This window comes from Arachis hypogaea, chromosome 10, assembly GCF_003086295.3.
Source record: "Arachis hypogaea cultivar Tifrunner chromosome 10, arahy.Tifrunner.gnm2.J5K5, whole genome shotgun sequence".
Classification (NCBI taxonomy): domain Eukaryota; kingdom Viridiplantae; phylum Streptophyta; class Magnoliopsida; order Fabales; family Fabaceae; genus Arachis; species Arachis hypogaea.
Genome location: NC_092045.1, coordinates 29,101,441 through 29,118,595, shown reverse-complemented (window position 1 = coordinate 29,118,595; position 17,155 = coordinate 29,101,441). Strand labels below are relative to the sequence as shown.

General features: G+C 39.3%; 1 non-coding gene across 1 annotated transcript; it reads right to left on the bottom strand.

Annotated features, from left to right (window-relative positions):
- Positions 1–7,896: 7,896 nt before the first annotated feature.
- LOC112719398 (small nucleolar RNA R71) lies at positions 7,897–8,004 on the bottom strand. The gene has a single exon (XR_003161701.1). It is a non-coding gene; the product is annotated as a small nucleolar RNA R71 (small nucleolar RNA).
- Positions 8,005–17,155: the final 9,151 nt, after the last annotated feature.

Sequence of the window (17,155 nt, the reverse complement as noted above, 5' to 3'; positions counted from 1 at the left end):
TGTTGTGATGAGCGGATATTTTATACGCTTTTTGGGGGTAATTTCATGTAGATTTTAGCATGTTTTAATTGGTTTTTAGTAGAATAATATTAGTTTTTAGGCAAAAATCATATTTCTGGACTTTACTATGAGTTTGTGTGTTTTTCTGTGATTTCAGGTATTTTCTGGCTGAAATTGAGGGAGCTGAGCAAAAATCTGAGTTAGGCTGAAAAAGGACTGCTGATGTTGTTGGATCCTGACCTCCCTGCACTCGAAATGGATTTTCTAGAGCTACAAGAGTCCAATTGGCGCGCTCTCACCGGCGTTGGAAAGTAGACATCCAGGGCTTTTCAGCAATATATAATAGTCTATACTTTTCACGAAGAAAGACGACGTAACTTGGCAATGAACGCCAAGTACATGCTGTTGTCTGGAGTTAAACGCCAGAAACACGTCATGATCCGGAGTTGAACGCCCAAAACACGTTATAACTTGGAGTTCAACTCCAAGAAAGGCCTTAATTCGTGGATAGCTCTAGTCCCAGCCCCAGCACACACCAAGTGGGCCCCAGAAGTGGATTTCTGCACCAATTATCTTAGTTTACTCATATTTTGCAAACCTAGGTTACTAGTTTACTATTTAAACAACTTTTAGAGACTTATCTTGTACCGGATGACATTTTCAGATCTGAATTACATAATTTTTGACGGCATGAGTCTCTAAACTCCATCGTTGGGGGTGAGGAGCTCTGCAGCGTCTCGATGATTTAATACAATTCCTTTGTTTTCCATTCAAACACGCTTGTTCTTATCTAAGATGTTCATTCGCGCTTAATTATGGAGAAGGTGATGATCCGTGACACTCATCACCTTCCTCAATCCATGAACGTGTGCCTGACAACCACCTCCGTTCTACATCAGATTGAATGAGTATCTCATAGATTCCTTAATCAGAATCTTCGTGGTATAAGCTGGATTGATGGCGGCATTCATGAGGATCCGGAAAGTCTAAACCTTGTCTGTGGTATTCCGAGTAGGATTCTGGGATTGAATGGCTGTGACGAGCTTCAAACTCCTGAAGGCTGGGCGTTAGTGACAGACGCAAAAGAATCAATGGATTCTATTCCAACCTGATTGAGAACCGACAGATGATTAGCCGTGCTGTGACAGAGCATAGGAACGTTTTCACTGAGAGGATGGGAAGTAGCCATTGACAACGGTGACACCCTACATAGAGCTTGCCATGGAAGGGACTTTGCGTGTGGAGAAGGATTTCAAGGAAGAGTTGAAGTCAGAGGACAAAGCATCTCCAAAACTCCAACATATTTCTCATTACTGCACAACAAGTAACGCTATTATTCTCTTTTATTTTTCCAATCTAATAATTCCAACTGATAATTTTAATTAATATCCTGACTAAGAAAAATAAAATAAACATAGATTGCTTCAAACCAATAATCTCTGTGGGATCGACCCTTACTCACGTAAGGTATTACTTGGACGACCCAGTGCACTTGCTGGTTAGTTGTGTGAATCACAAATTCGTGCACCAAGGATTCATCATTTTGGGGAAAGGGTTCATAATAGGAAGGTGGTTCTTCTTGGTAGAGTTGTGGTGGTTCAATGTTTTCCACTCTTTCCACTTGTTGCACAACACACTCCATGGTTGCTTGAAATTGATGTAATGCTTCTTTGAAATGATCCCTTGACTCTTGTTCCTCTTGGATATCATGAGTAGGACCATAGGGCTCTTGGATTGATGGACATAAGTATTCTTCCATGTGAGGTTATGGTGGAAGGTAGAATTCATCTTGTGGTTGAAAATTTTCACAATTGGAGGTTGTTCATCTTGGTAATAATGTGGGGGAGGTGGCTCTTGAAAATGTTGATGTTGGAATTGTGGTGGCTCTATATGTGGTTCATATGGCTCATATGGTTGTTGGTAGGATGGATATGGATTAGGGTCATATGAAGGTGGTTGGTAAGAAGGGGCTTTGGCTTGTGAGTATGGTTGAGAGTTATGTTGAGGATATGGATCATAAGCATATGGTGGTGGTTCTTGAAAGTCACAAGGAGATTCACCATAGCCATTTGATTGGTATGCATCATAGAATGACTCTTCTTCATAGTGCATTGGTGGAGGTTGTTGGCATGAGGATTGATCATATGCATATGGCTCCACCCACCTTTGGTTGTCCCATCCTTGATACACATTCTCATTATAGTTCTCATCACCTACAATATAGTTGTAATCACACTCATAGCCAAAATGAGAATTCATGGTAGCAAGAGAAAATAAGAAACAAAAACCAATAAGAAATAATAAAACAAAATACTAAGACTAGCAAAAACTAACAAGCAATACAAAAGCAAGCTATTCACAATATTCACATATATATAATAACCAATAATATAACACCATTGCAATTCCCCAGCAACGGCGCCATTTTGATGATTAGATTTTTGACGGTTTAGAATTTCACTAATGAAATCTCGTTGCAAGTATAGTTTCTAAACCAACAATAATCCTTTCATACAAAAGATTGTTTGTCACAAGTAACAAACCCCTAATTTTATAAACAGAAGTATTCAAACCTCGGGTCGTTCTCCCTAGGAATTACAATAAAGTGTCTTGTTATTGGTTTGAGTTGTTTTGGGGTTTTGGATAAGAGACATGAAAGTAAATGGCAATGAAAATAAACTAACAAATATAAAAGGCTCTTGGCAAGGTATGAAAATTAGAAGTTCTATCCTAGTTATCCTTCTCAATTGTGATGAGAATTGTTCATTGCTACCACTTAGTTAACCCTTACTAAATAAAGGAAAGTCAAGTGGATGAATTGACTTGAGCCACAAGTTCTAGCCAACTCCCAAGGAAAGACTAGCTTTAGTGCACTCCAAACCAATTAGCAATCTCTCCAATTACCAATCAACAAAGGAATTAGATGACTCAAGTGTCACTAATTACTCTACCTAGGCCAAGAGGAACAAAATCTACACTAAAACTAAAAGAGACATTTCAACAAACACATAAAGTGCAATAAAAGTAAACAACATAAATTGCAAGAATTAAAGAGAGATCTAACTACAAAGACAAGAGATCAACAATAGAAAAGCAAAGAAGAACAATTATTATGAATTACCTCTTATTGAATTGAAGAAAATTGAAGGAACAATACTAGATCTACAACAAAGTATAAGAGCAACATAAAGGAAATTACAATGAAAGAATAGAAGAAGAATGAATCTAACAACAAGGAATTGAAATGTAGAAGTGGAAGAAAGCAAAGATTAAAACCTAGATCTAAGAACTAATCCTAATCCTAATCCTAATTCTAGAGAGAAGTGAGAGCTTCTCTCTCTAGAAACTACTTCTAAAACTAAACTATAACTAATGGTAACTAACATGTAAAGTATGAGAGTATATCTTCATTCCCCTTCAATCCTTGGCTTAAATAGCATCAGAAATGAGTTGGATTGGGCCCACAAGGCTTTAGAATTCGCTGGCCACGTTTTGCTTTAAGTGAACCAGGTGGCAGCAACGGCGCGTGCGCGTACTATGCGCGTGCGCGCCACCATACGTGTAGCAACTATGGCAAATCTTATATTGTTTCGAAGCCCCAGATGTTAGCTTTCTAACCCAACTGAAACCGCATCATTTGGACCTCTGTAGCTCAAGTTATGATCATTTAAGTGCGAAGAGGTCGACTTGACAGCTTTCCGGTTCTTTCATTTCTTCATGAGTTCTCCAACTTTTCATGCTTCTTTCTTCATTCCCTTGATCCAATCTTTGCCTCCCAAACCTTAAATCACTTAACAAACATATCAAGGCATCTAATGGAACCAAGGTGAATTAAATTTATTTATTTTAAGACCTAAAAAGCATGTTTTCACTCTTAAGCACAATTAAAGGAGAATATACAAAACCATGCTATTTCAATGGATAAATGTGGGTAAAAGGTCATAAAATCTCTTAAAATCAATACAAGATAAACCTTCAAAACGGGGTTTATCAAGGACAAAACATAAAGGACTTTTACTGTCAATGGCCACAGGCTTAAGCACTACTTGGGGGACTCATTGGATGAGCAAAGAGTGAACTACACCCTCAGCTGAAGAGGGAGAATTATCAAGCTAATGACGTTAAAGAAGCGCTAGTTGGGAGGCACCCCAACACTCATATCCTTTCAATTTCATGATTTCTAGTGTAGGTTATTGATGAGCGGATGATTTATACGCTTTTTGGCATTGTTTTTAGTATGTTTTTAGTATGTTTTAGTTAGTTTTTATTATATTTTTATTAGTTTTTATTTAAAATTCACTTTTCTGGACTTTAATATGAGTTTGTGTGTTTTTTTGTGATTTCAGGTATTTTCTAGCTGAAATTGAGGAACCTGAGCAAAAATCTGATCCAGAGGCTGGAAAAGGACTGCAGATGCTGTTGGATTCTGACCTCCCTGCACTCAAAGTGGATTTTCTGGAGTTACAGAAACCCAATTGATGCGCTCTCAATTGCGTTGGAAATTAGACATCCTGGGATTTTCAGCAATATATAATAGTCCATACTTTGCCCGTAATTTGATGGCCCAAACCGGCGTTCCAAATCAGCTCAAGACTGCCCAGCGTTTAACGCTGGAAATGGCACAGAAGTGGGAGTTAAACGCAAAAATTGGCACAAAAGCTGGCGTTTAACTCCAAGAAAAGTCTCTACACATAGAAGCTTCAATGCTCAGCCCAAGCACACACCAAGTGGGCCCGGAAGTGGATTTTTATGTCATTTACTCATTTCTGTAAACCCTAAGCTATTAGTTCTCTATAAATAAGACCTTTTGCTATTTGTATTTTCATCTTGGTTCTTCTGGTTCCCTCTCTGGGGCCGAAGCCAATGATCACCATTATCACTTATGTATTTTCAACGGTGGAGTTTCTACACACCATAGATTAAGGTGTGGAGCTCTGCTGTACCTCGAGTATTAATGCAATTACTATTGTTCTTCTATTCAATTCAACTTATCCTTGTTCTAAGATATTCATTCGCACCCAAGAACTTGATGAATGTGATGATTATGTGACGCTCATCATCATTCTCACTTATGAACGCGTGCCTGACAACCACTTCCATTCTACATGCAAACAAGGCTTGAATGTTTATTTCTTGGATTCCTTAATCAGAATCTTCGTGGTATAAGCTAGAATTGATGGCGGCATTCTTGAGAATCTGGAAAGTCTAAACCTTGTCTGTGGTATTTTGAGTAGGATTCAAGGATTGAATGACTGTGACAAGCTTCAAACTCGCGATTGTGGGGTGTTAGTAACAGACGCAAAAGAATCATTGGATTCTATTCCAACATGATCGAGAACCGACAGATGAATAGCCGTGCTGTGACAGAGCGCGTTGAACATTTTCACTGAGAGGACAGGATTGTAGCCATTGACAACGGTGATGCCCAACATACAGCTTGCCATGGAAAGGAGTAAGAAGGATTGGATGAAGACAGTAGGAAAGCAGAGAGACGGAAGGGACAAAGCATCTCCATACGCTTATCTGAAATTCTCACCAATGAATTACATAAGTATCTCTATCTTTATTTTATGTTTTATTCATCTTTTAATTATTAATCCTCCATAACCATTTGAATCCGCCTGACTAAGATTTACAAGATGACCATTGCTTGCTTCATACCAACAATCTCCATGGGATCTACCTTTACTCGCGTAAGGTTTATTACTTGGACGACCCAGTGCACTTGCTGGTTAGTTGTGCAAAGTTGTGATAAAGAGTTGAGATTGCAATTGAGCCTACCATGTTGATGGCGCCATTGATGATCACAATTTCGTGCACCAAGTTTTTGGCGCCATTGCCGGGGATTGTTTGAGTTTGGACAACTGACGGTTCATCTTATTGCTTAGATTAGTTATTGTTCTTCATAGTTCTTAAGAATGAATTCTAGAGTTTCAGATGATGTTTTCATCATCACCAAAGCTGATTGATTTTCATCAATTTAGCTCTTGAATGTAATGTCTTGCTGAAGCTTGGCTAGCCATGTCTAATCTTTTTGGACTGCAGCTTTAGACTAACATTGCATGATTCCTGGAATTCTCATTAAGAATTTTGAATCCTTTATTTTACTTCTCCATATAATTTTCGAAAAAGCACAAAAAAATTATAAAATCATAAAATCAAAAATATTTTATGTTTCTTGTTTGAGTCTAGTGTCTAATTTTAAGTTTGGTGTCAATTGCATGCCTCTAATTTTCGAAAATCACATGAATTATGTTCTTCATTGATCTTCAAGTTGATCTTGATGATTTCCTTGCTCTGATCTTTAAATTCTCTTGTCTTGAGTGTTTTGTTGTTTCTCATATGCATTCTCAATTTGTTAGTGTCAATAGTATACAAACTTCTAAGTTTGGTGTCTTGCATGCATTGTTTATTTGATCTTAGTTTCATTTTGATTATTCCTCATCATTAAAAATTCAAAAAAATTTTAATTTATGTCTTTTCAAGTCAATAATACAGAGAATTGAAGATTCAGAACATACAGCAGAGGAATTACACAGAAAAAGTTGGTCGTTCAAAACGCCCAATGAGGAAGGAAAACTGGCGTTTAAAAGCCAGCCAGGGTACCTGGCTGGGCGTTTAACGCCCAAAAGGGTAGCATTTTGGGCGTTAAATGCCAGAATGGATACCATTCTGGGCGTTTAACGCCAGGATGGCACAAGAGGGAAGATTTTATTTTTAATTCAAATTTTTTTCAAGTTTTCATAATTTTTCAAAATCAAATCTTTTTCAAATCATATATTTTCAATCATATATTTTCAAAATCAATTTCTTTCCATTTTCAAAAATACTTGCTAACAATTAATGATTTGATTCAACATTTCAAGTATGTTGCCTTTTCTGTTGAGAAAGGTTTAATGTCTGAATCATATCTTTTAAATTTCTTGTTAGCCAAGTCATTAATTTTAAAAATCAAATCTTTTTAAATTGTTTTTCAATCATATATTTTTAATCACATCTCTTTCAAAATAGTTTTCAATCATATCTCTTTGATTTCTAATTTCAAAATCTTTTTCAAAATCACTTTATTTCTTTCCCAACTTTAGTTTTCGAAAATCATCAATAAAATTTTCAAAATTTCTTTTAATTGTTTCAAAATCTTTTACTTTATTTTCGAAAATTCTTCCCCTCTTCTCACATCCTTCTATTTAAGGACTAACACTCCTCCACTATCAATAATTCGAACTCAATCTCTCTTGATAAGTTCGAATTCTTCTACCTTCTCCTTCTATTCTTCTTTTCCTCTGACACCTCAAGGAATCTCTATACTGTGACATAGAGGACTCCATACTTTCTTGTTCTCTTCTCTTTCATATGAGCAGGAGCAAAGACAAAAGCATTCTTGTTGAGGCTGACCCTGAACCTGAAAGAACCTTAAAGCGGAAGCTAAGAGAAGCTAAAGCACTACTCTCTGTAGAGGACCTAACAGGAATCTTCAAACAAGAAGAAGACATGGCAGCCGAAAACAACAACAATGCCAACAATGCAAGGAAGGTGCTAGGTGACTTTATTGCACCTACTCCCGACTTCTATGGGAGAAGCATCTCTATCCCTGCCCTTGGAGCAAACAACTTTGAGCTTAAGCCTCAATTAGTTTCTCTAATGCAACAGAATTGCAAGTTCCATGGACTTCCATTGGAAGATCCTCATCAGTTTTTAGCTGAATTCTTGCAAATCTGTGACACTGTCAAGACCAATGGGGTTGACCCTGAGGTCTACAGACTTATGCTATTCCCTTTTGCTGTAAAAGACAGAGCTAGGATATGGTTGGACTCACAACCTAAAGAAAGCCTGAACTCTTGGGAAAAGCTAGTCAATGCCTTCTTGGCAAAGTTCTTTCCACCTCAAAAATTGAGTAAGCTTAGAGTGGAAGTCCAAACCTTCAGACAGAAGGAAGGTGAATCCCTCTATGAAGCTTGGGAAAGATACAAACAATTGATCAGAAAGTGTCCTTCTAACATGCTTTCTGAATGGAGCATCATAGGTATCTTCTATGATGGTCTGTCTGAACTATCCAAGATGTCATTGGATAGCTCTGTTGGAGGATCTCTTCATCTGAAGAAGACGCCTGCAGAAGCTCAAGAACTCATTGAAATGGTTGCAAATAACCAATTCATGTACACTTCTGAAAGGAATCCTGTGAACAATGGGACGAATCAGAAGAAAGGAGTTCTTGAGATTGATACTCTGAATGCCATATTGGCTCAAAACAAAATATTGACTCAGCAAGTCAATATGATTTCTCAAAGTCTGTCTGGAATGCAAGCTGCACCAGGCAGTACTAAGGACGCTTCATCTGAAGAAGAAGCTTATGATCCTGAGAAGCCATCAATAGAAGAGGTGAATTACATGGGAGAACCTTATAGAAACACCTATAATCCTTCATGGAGAAATCATCCAAATCTCTCATGGAAGGATCAACAGAGACCTCAACAAGGTTTCAACAACAATAATGGTAGAAGAAACAGGTTTAGCAATGGCAAGCCTTCTCCATCATCTTCTCAGCAACAGACAGAGAATTCTAAGCAGAGCCACTCTGACTTAGCAACCATGGTCTCTGATCTAATCAAAACCACTCAAAGTTTCATGACTAAAACAAGGTCCTCCATTAGAAACTTGGAGGCACAAGTGGGTCAGCTGAGTAAGAAAGTTACTGAACTCCCTCCTAGAACTCTTCCAAGCAATACAGAAGAGAATCCAAAAGGAGAGTGTAAGGCCATCAACATGGCCGAATTTGGAGAGGAGGAAGAGGCAGTGATCGCCACTGAGGAAGACCTCAATGGACGTCCACTGGCCTCCAATGAGTTCCCTAATGAGGAACCATGGGAATCTGAGGCTCACACTGAGACCATAGAGATTCCATTGGATTTACTTCTGCCATTCATGAGTTCTGATGAGTATTCTTCCTCTGAGGAGGATGAAGATGTCACTGAAGAGCAAGTTGCTAAGTACCTTGGAGCAATCATGAAGCTAAATGACAAGTTATTTGGTAATGAGACATGGGAGGACGAACCCCCTTTGCTCACCAAATAACTGGATGACTTGACTAGGCAGAAATTACCTCAAAAGAGACAGGACCTTGGAAAGTTCTCAATACCTTGTACATTAGGCACCATGACCTTCGAGAAGGCTCTGTGTGACCTAGGGTCAAGCATAAACCTCATGCCTCTCTCTGTAATGGAGAAGCTAGGGATCTTTGAGGTACAAGCTGCAAAAATCTCACTAGAGATGGCAGACAATTCAAGAAAACAAGCTTATGGACTTGTAGAGGATGTTCTGGTAAAGATTGAAGACCATTACATCCCTACTGATTTTATAGTCCTAGAGACTGGGAAGTGCATGGATGAATCCATCATCCTTGGCAGACCCTTACTAGCCACAGCAAAGGCTGTGATTGATGTTGACAGAGAAAAATTGATCATTCAAGTGAATGAAGAATCCTTTGTGTTTAAGGCTCAAGGATATCCCTCTGTAACCATGGAGAGGAAGCATGAAGAGCTTCTCTCAAAACAGAGTCAAACAGAGCCCCCACAGTCAAACTCTAAGTTTGGTGTTGGGAGGTTCCAACATTGCTCTGAGTATCTGTGAGGCTCCATGAGAGCCCACTGTCAAGCTACTAACATTAAAGAAGCACTTGTTGGGAGGCAATCCAATGTTATATTTATCTATTTTCCATTGTTATTTTATGTTTTCTATAGGTTGATGATCATGTGAAGTCACAAAATCAATTGAAAAAGCAAAAACAGAATGAAAAACAGAAAGACAAATAGCACACCCTGGAGGAAAACTTGCTGGCATTTAAACGCCAGTGAAGACAGCAAAATGGGCGTTTAACGCCCAGTCTGGCACCATTATGGGTGTTTAACGCCAGAAAGGGGCACCAGACTGGCGTTTAACGCCAGGAATGGGCAAGAAGCTGGCGTTAAATGCCAGAAAAGGGCAGCAGCTCAGCGTTTAACGCCAGGATTGGTAGAAAGGACGTTTTTCCACGCCACTTGGTGCATGGATGAGCTATCCTTGACACCTCAGGATCTGTGGACCCCACAGGATCCCCACCTACCCCACCACTCTCTCTTTTCTTTACCCATTCACCAACCACCTCAATACCTCTTCCCCAAAAACCCCTCACCTATCAAATCCCACCATTCTCTTCACCACTCACATTCCTTCATAAAACCCCACCTACCTCACCATCCAAATTCAAACCACTTTCCCTCCCAAACCCACCCATCATGGCCGAACCCTACCCCCCCTCTCCACCCCTATATAAACCCTTCTTCACTCCTTCATTTTCACACCACCTAAACACTACTACTCCCCCTTGGCCGAAACACAAAGCCCCCCCTCCATCTCCTCCATTTCTTCTTCTTCTACTCTCTTCTTTCTCCTTTTGCTCGAGGACGAGCAAACCTTCTAAGTTTGGTATGGTAAAAGCGTTGCTTTTTATTTTTCCATAACTATTTATGGCATCTAAGGCCAGAGAAACCTCTAGAAAGAGGAAAGGAAAGGCAAAAGCTTCCACCTCCGAGTCATGGGAGATGGAGAGATTCATCTCAAGGGTGCATCAAGACCACTTCTATGAAGTTGTGGCCATGAAGAAGGTAATCCCCGAGGTCCCTTTCAAACTCAAAAAGAGTGAATATCCAGAGATCCAACATGAGATCCGAAGAAGAGGTTGGGAAGTTCTTACCAACCCCATTCAACAAGTCGGAATCTTAATGGTTCAAGAGTTTTATGCCAATGCATGGATCACCAAGAACCATGATCAAAGTGTAAACCCGACCCAAAGAATTGGCTTACAATGGTTCGGGGGAAATGCTTAGATTTTTGTCCGGAAAATGTAAGGTTGGCATTCAACTTGCCCATGATGCAAGGAGATGAACACCCCTACACTAGAAGGGTCAACTTTGATCAAAGGTTGGACCAAGTCCTCATAGACATTTGTGAAGAGGGCGCTCAATGGAAGAGAGATTTAAGAGGGAGCCGGTTCAACTGAGAAGGCATGACCTCAAGCCCGTGGCTAGGGGATGGTTGGAGTTTATCTAACGCTCAATCATTCCCACTAGCAACCAGTCCGAAGTTACTATAGACCGGGCTATCATGATTCATAGCATCATGATTGGAGAGGAAGTAGAAGTTCATGAGGTTATATCCCAAGAACTTTATAAGGTGGCGGACAAGTCCTCTACCTTGGCAAGGTTATCCTTCCCTCATCTCATTTGTCACCTCTGTAATTCAGTTGGAATTAACATAGAGGGAGACATCCTCATTGATGAGGACAAGCTCATCACTAAGAAGAGGATGGAGCAAACAAGAGATCCCACTCATGGACATGAGGAAATTTCTCACCATGAAATCCCTGAGATGCCTCAAAGGATGCACTTTCCTCCACAAAACTATTGGGAGCAAATCAACACCTCCCTAGGAGAATTGAGTTCCAACATGGGACAACTAAGGGTGGAGCACCAAGAACATTCCATCCTCCTCCATGAAATTAAAGAAGATCAAAGAATCATGAGAGAGGAGCAACAAAGGCAAGGAAGAGACATTGAGGAGCTCAAGCACTCCATAAGATCTTCAAGAGGAAGAACAAGCCGCCATCACTAAGGTGGACCCGTTCTTTAATCTCCTTGTTCTTTATTTTTCTGTTTTTCGAATTTTTATGCTTTATGTTTTATTTATGTTTGTGTCTTATAATCATTAGTGTCTTAGTGTCTATGGCTTAAAGTTATGAATGTCCTATGAATCCATCACCTTTCTTAAATGAAAAATGTTCTTAATTGAAAAAGAGAAGAATTGCATGAATTTCGAATTTTATAACAGATTAATTATTTTGATGTGGTGGCAATACTTTTGATTTCTGAATGTATGCTTGAACAGTGCATATGTCTTTTGAATTTGTTGTTCAAGAATGTTAAAATTGTTGGCTCTTGAAAGAATGATGAAAAAGGAGACATGTTACTGAGGATCTGAAAAACCATAAAAATGATTCTTGAAGCAAGAAAAAGTAGTGAACTCAAAAAAAAAAGAGCAAGCAGAAAAAGCCAATAGCCCTTTAAACCAAAAGGCAAGGGTAAAAAAAATAAAAAAATAAAAAAATAAATAAATAAAAAGGATCCAAAGCTTTGAGCATCAGTGGATAGGAGGGCCCACAAGAATAATATCCTGGCCTAAGCAGCTAAACCAAGGTGTCCCTAACCATGTGTTTGTGGCGTGAAGGTGTCAAGTGAAAACTTGAGACTGAGCGGTTAAAGTCGTGATTCGAAGTAAAAAGAGTGTGCTTAAGAACCCTGGACACCTCTAATTGGGGACTCTAGCAAAGCTGAGTCACAATCTGAAAAGGTTCACCCATTTATGTGTCTGTGGCATGGATGTATCCGGTGGTAATACTGGAAAACAGAGTGCTTTGGGCCACGGCCAAGACTCATAAAGTAGCTGTGTTCAAGAATCATCATACATAACTAAGAGAATAAATAACACTATCTGGATTCTGAGTTCCTATAGAAGCCAATCATTCTGAACTTCAAAGGATAAAGTGAGATGCCAAAACTGTTCAGAGACAAAAAAAAAAGCTAAAAGCCCCCATCATCTGATTAATACTGATCTTCATAGATATTTTTGGAATTCATTGTATATTCTCTTCTTTTTATCCTATTTGATTTTCAGTTGCTTGGGGACAAGCAACAATTTAAGTTTGGTGTTGTGATGAGCGGATGATTTATACGCTTTTTGGCATTGTTTTTAGTATGTTTTTAGTATGTTTTAGTTAGTTTTTATTATATTTTTATTATTTTTTATTTAAAATTCACTTTTCTGGACTTTACTATGAGTTTGTGTGTTTTTCTGGAAAAGGATGGCAGATGCTGTTGGATTCTGACCTCCCCGCACGAAAAGTGAATTTTCGGGAGCTACAGAAGCCCAATTGGCGCACTCTTAATTGCGTTGGAAAGTAGAGCTTTTTAGCAATATATAATAGTCTATACTTTGCCTGAGATTTGATGGCCCAAATCGGCGTTCCAAATCAGCTCAAGACTGCCCGGTGTTTAACGCCGGAACTGGCACAGAAGTGGGAGTTAAACGCCCAAACTGGCACAAAAGCTGGCGTTTAACTCCAAGAAAAGTCTCTACACATAGAAGCTTCAATGCTCAGCCCAAGCACATACCAAGTGGGACCGGAAGTGGCTGGCGTTTGACTCCAAGAAAAGTCTCTACACATAGAAGCTTCAATGCTCAGCCCAAGCACATACCAAGTGGGACCGGAAGTGGATTTTTATGTCATTTACTCATTTCTGTAAACCCTAAGCTACTAGTTCTCTATAAATAAGACCTTTTGCTATTTGTATTTTCATCTTGGTTCTTCTGGTTCCCTCTCTGGGGTCGAAGCCAATGATCACCATTATCACTACTTATGTATTTTCAACGGTGGAGTTTCTACACACCATAGATTAAGGTGTGGAGCTCTGCTGTACCTCGAGTATTAATGCAATTACTATTGTTCTTCTATTCAATTCAGCTTATCCTTGTTCTAAGATATTCATTGGCACCCAAGAACTTGATGAATGTGATGATTATGTGACGCTCATCATCATTCTCACTTATGAACGCGTGCCTGACAACCACTTCCGTTCTACATGCAAACAAGGCTTGAATGTTTATCTCTTGGATTCCTTAATCAGAATCTTCGTGGTATAAGCTAGAATTGATGGCGGCATTCTTGAGAATCTGGAAGGTCTAAACCTTGTCTGTGGTATTCTGAGTAGGATTCAAGGATTGAATGACTGTGACAAGCTTCAAACTCGCGATTGTGGGGCGTTAGTGACAGACGCAAAAGAATCACTGGATTCTATTCCGACATGATCGAGAACCGACAGATGAATAGCCGTGCTGTGACAGAGCGCGTTGAACATTTTCACTGAGAGGACGGGACTGTAGCCATTGACAATGGTGATGCCCAACATACAGCTTGCCATGGAAAGGAGTAAGAAGGATTGGATGAAGACAGTAGGAAAGCAGAGAGACGGAAGGGACAAAGCATCTCCATACGCTTATCTAAAATTCTCACCAATGAATTACATAAGTATCTCTATCTTTATTTTATGTTTTATTCATCTTTTAATTATTAATCCTCCATAACCATTTGAATCCACTTGACTAAGATTTACAAAATGACCATTGCTTGCTTCATACCAACAATCTCCGTGGGATCAACCTTTACTCGCGTAAGGTTTATTACTTGGACGACCCAGTACACTTGCTGGTTAGTTGTTCGAAGTTGTGATAAAGAGTTGAGATTGCAATTGAGCGTACCATGTTGATGGCGCCATTGATGATCACAATTTCGTGCACCATTTATGTTTAGCCACTTAGATTGCTTAATTTTCAATTTCAGTTGTTTATTAGTTGATAGTCCTTTGATTTGTTTTTGCTCATAGTTCCCTAGTTAATTGGGATTGTAAAGTTGCATGTTACTCTATTTGAGGTTGGTTTATTGGGTTGAGAAACTATCTAAGGAGCTAAGTTTGGTATGGTCACTAACCTACTTAATTTGAGCTTACATCAAACTAATTGGATTAACCTTGGGAGTAAGCCCAAAATTAAGTTTGGTGTGGCCACCATCATAAGAAATTCATATGAGCAGCCCAATTTATTTAGATTTGAATGCAATTAGTAATTTGGTGGGTGTATAAATGACCACTTTATTATGTACGTACGAATTGGAAGTGGAAAAGTGTGGAAGAATTAAATTTATTCCAATCACTAATGTACATAATAAAGTCTAATCATGAAACCAAATTACTATATGCCATGAATCTAAGTTTGGTGTCCAAAAGACACTCCATTAATTGCCTGTTAATTAGAGGAATATGAAGCAAATTTTTTGTAATTACTGATGGAGGGTTTCAATTTGGATTATCAGGAAAATGTGGTCAAGGAGTCAAAGTGTACTTACGCTTTGGAACTCAAACACCTGAAGAAAGCTGAAGAAATAGGGGTTGGTGCCACTCCCAAGTGGGAAAACATTCAATTCTTTTTCACTTTCCACCTTCCAGATCCCTCTTCCAACTCCTATAAATCACACTTCCCTTCCCACTTTTTCCATACCACAAACTTTCTTACTCACACCCGAAAACCCCTTCTTTATTCTTGCTTTCTCTCTTTCTTTTCCTCTTCATTCTTATTCTCTTGATTGGGACAATCAAGTCCTAAGTTTGATGTTGGAGTAAACATTTGCTCTGCTCTCTTTCTTTACTTTTTTAACCCTTCATCACCTTTCTAAACCCCCTCTTCTCATCCAAATGGCACCACCAAAGCTACTTCATCAAAGAAAAAGAAAGACCAAAGAAACTGGCTCTGGCTCATCAAGCTTCAATGAGTTCAAGTTCCTCTCACTCTTCCACCAAAACCAGTTTTATAGGTGGGTGAGTGATAAGTAAATCATTTTGGAAGTGGGCTTCCAACTTGGAAGGAATGAGCACAGAGAAATCAACATAGAGATTAACAACAGAGGCTGGACACTCTTATGCAACCAACCAAAGAAGGTGGTGGAAAGCTTCGTAAGAGAATTCTATGCCAATGCTATGCCTCAGCCTGGGCAACCCTATGATTATCAGAGCTATATGAGGGGGAAGAGCATTGACTATAGCCCCTCCAACAAAGACAAAATGCTGATGGTGAAGAGCACAAACTCCACCCGGAGTTATGAAGAAAGGGTGAAGCAAGTAGACCCTGGATTTGAAGAAATCTTGAATGGAATATGCATCCTCAATGTGCACTGGATCAATGACAAAGATGGGAGGCCCAACGAACTAAGGAGAAGAGACTTGAGCCCCCAAGCTAGATGGTGGCTAGATTTTGTGAGGAGATCCCTCAACCCTACCTCCAACATTTCAGAGGTCACTTTGGAGAGAGCTGTGCTCATATACAGCATCATGAAGGGGAAGAATGTCAACGTTGGGGAGATGATTGCCAACAACATTCATAGGGTGCCAAAAAGCACCAAAGATAGCACAAGATTGGCCTTCCCAATCATCATCCAAAGGCTTTGTGATGAAGCTGGGGTAAAGAAGGTGATTGATTAAACTCTATTGGATCAAGACAAGCCTATCAATGCCAAAAAGATGAAGAAAGTAGTGGCCATCAACCCACTACAATAAAGGGCAAGAGGACAGAGAGCTCATATTCAAGAACCACAAGGGCCACCACAACATGAGGAAGCCTTTGTTCAACCACAATATCTACCACTTCCACCACCATATCCACAATTTCTTGAAGGTTTCAATTGGGAGCAAATGCAAGGAAATATCCACCAAATGCAATGAGACATACACCACTTGAGAGAGGATGTAAGCCAACTAAGAAAGCAGGAAAAGTAATGGGACCAAATGCAAGAGAGCATTCAGCAACTCTAAGGGAGCATGGAGTACATGAAGGAGCAACAAGGCCAATTCCACTGGGAAAAGATGAAGGGCAGCCTCAACACAATCATGGGGCAGAATCGAGTACATTAGAGAAATCTTGCTGAGTTTAGGCATCTATATGAGGTGAGGACCACATCAAGAAGGCAATATGATATCAACACACAGCGAAACTGAATCACTTGTGCAATGCTGTAGCCACCTTGAACCTTGGATATCCAACATTCATGCAAGGAATCGAGGAGCTGACTCCTAGACCAGAAGAGATACTAGCCAAGCACAAAGAGGATGAAAAAACCTATATGAGAAGGCTAGGCTTTTGGAAGCCCAAGGACACCAAAGCACAGGAAGGATCCTCCAAGAAGGATGGTGATGACTCCTCCTCAAAGAAAAAGGATAAGGGGGAAGGGCCTATGAATTGAAGTTGCTCTAAGAATCCAAGGTTGTTGAGTCCTATATTTGAATTTCATTTCTGAATTTCTTCTTAGTAGTTTAATTGGTTATTGTTTAGTTTTCTTATGTTTTAGAAGTTTCTTTATGAGTCCTTTATGTTTGAGAAAGAAAATGTTTGTCTAAGTTTCATTACAATCAATAAAAGTAGTTTGTTTTCATAAGAATTAATGATGAGTTTATGCAAAAACAAGAGTAAAGAGACTAAGACCAAGTGAGATGATTCAAGGCTAAGAAATGAGGAACCAAGT